The sequence below is a fragment of the Canis lupus genome, chromosome 35 (assembly GCF_011100685.1).
Source record: "Canis lupus familiaris isolate Mischka breed German Shepherd chromosome 35, alternate assembly UU_Cfam_GSD_1.0, whole genome shotgun sequence".
In the NCBI taxonomy this organism is placed as follows: Eukaryota; Metazoa; Chordata; class Mammalia; order Carnivora; family Canidae; genus Canis; species Canis lupus.
This window is the reverse complement of record NC_049256.1, coordinates 9,703,534-9,705,589: the sequence shown is the minus strand read 5'-3', so window position 1 is coordinate 9,705,589 and position 2,056 is coordinate 9,703,534. Positions and strand designations below refer to the sequence as shown.

General features: G+C 40.5%; 1 pseudogene; it reads left to right on the top strand.

Moving 5' to 3' along the window:
- Positions 1-226: 226 nt before the first annotated feature.
- LOC100684884 lies at positions 227-1,241 on the top strand (annotated as a pseudogene).
- The last annotated feature ends 815 nt before the right edge of the window (positions 1,242-2,056 follow it).

Here is a 2,056-nt window from a genome sequence, read left to right as displayed (position 1 = left end):
CAATCACAGTATCTTACTTGAGACTACCTCAAATAAATAAATAAATATATATATATACATACATGCATGCATAAATAAATAAAGTTAACAGGTAGAACCTGCTGGAAGGGAAGACAACTAACATCTTTAAAAATATGAAGAAAGGGCAAATCCTGTGCGGGAGGAGACACACGCAGCTAACATTGTCTTCTTCATGCGACTCTTACGCCGGTTGTCTCAGGGCACAATGCCAACTCTTAAGGAAAAACTGATTGCACCAGTTGCAGAAAAAGAGGCAGCAATCCCAAACAATAAGATCACCGTAGTGGGTGTTGGACAAGTTGGTATGGCATATGCCATCAGCACTCTGGGAAAGTCTCTGGCTGATGAACTTGCCCTTGTGGATGTTTTAGAAGATAAACTCAAGGAGAAATGATGGAGCTACAGCATGGGAGCTTATTTCTTCAGACACCTAAAATTGTGGCAGATAAAGATTACTCTGTGACTGCTAATTCTAAGATTGTGGTGGTGACTGCAGGAGTCCACCAGCAGGAGGGAGAGAGCTGCCTCAATCTGGTGCAAAGGAATGTTAATGTCTTCAAATTCGTTATTCCTCAGATAGTCAAGTACAGTCCTGATTGTATCCTAATTGTGGTTTCAAACCCAGTGGATTTTCTTACATATGCTATCCGGAAATTAAGTGGACTATCCAAGCACACAGTGTAATCAGAATTTTGCTAGATTTTGCTGTTTTATGGCTGAAAAACTTGGCATTCATCCCAGTAGCTGCCATGGATGGATTTTGGGAGAACATGGCGACTCAAGTGTCGCTGTGTGGAGTGGAGTGAATGTGGCAGGTGTTTCTCTTCAGGAACTGAATCCAGAAATGGGAACAGAGAGCTGTGAAAATTGGAAGGAAGTGCATAAGATGGTGGTTGGAAAAAAAAAAAAAAAAGATGGTGGTTGAAAGTGCCTATGAAGTCATCAAGCTAAAAGGATATACCAAATGGGTTATTGGATTAAGTGTGGCTGATCTCATTGAATCCATGTTGAAAAATCTCTCCAGGATTCATCCAGTGTCAACAATGCTGAAGGGCATGTATGGTATTGAGAACGAAGTCTTCCTGAGTCTTCCATGTATCCTGAACACTCCGGGCTTAACCAGTGTGATCAACCAGAAGCTGAAGGATGATGAGGTTGCCCAGCTCAAGAAAAGTGCAGACACCTTGTGGGACATCCAGAAAGACCCAAAAGATCTGTGACTTTTGGCTTCTAGGCTGGAGAAATTTAAAACCATGATGTGATTAACTATGAGCCTTTAGTTTTTCATCCATATACATGGATTTCAGTTTGCTCTTATCTTCCTAAATATGTGAATCTGGGCTCACAGAATCAAGACCCATGCTTGGTTTAATGCTTGCAATATGAACCTTGAACAAATAAAATTAACTATTGTAGTGTGAAAAAAAAATATGAAGAAAGTTGGTGGCTCAGTGTGTTGAGTGTCCAACTCTTGATTTCGGCTTATGTCATGCATGATCTTTGGGTCCTGGGATAAAGCCCCCTATTGTGCTCAGCACTCAGTGGGAAGTCTATTTGAGATTCTCCTTCTCCCTTCTCTTTGCCCCTCCCCCTACTCTCTCTCTCTTTCTTTCTCTCTCTCTGTCAGGTAAATAATAAATCTTTAAAAAATACATATAAAGAAGGCTTAAAGATATAACATGTTTCTGCATAGAAAACTCGTTTCTCCAAATGGCTCCAAATTGTAATTTTAAAAGAAAAAGGGATCCGTGGGTGGCTCAGCAGTTTAGGGCCTGCCTTCGGCCCAGGGTGTGATCCTAGAGTCCTGGGATCCAGTCCCACATCCGGCTCCCTGCGTGGAGCCTGCTTCTCCCTCTGCCTGTGTCTCTGCCTCTCTCTCTGTATGTGTCTCATGAATAAATAAATAAAATCTTTTTTAAAAAAATAAAAAATAAATAAATAAAAGCAAAATATTCACCCATTTTAAGTGTACAATTCAATAATTTTTAGTGAATTTACAGAGCTTGTTCACCATAAACCATGTTCATTCTTAGGC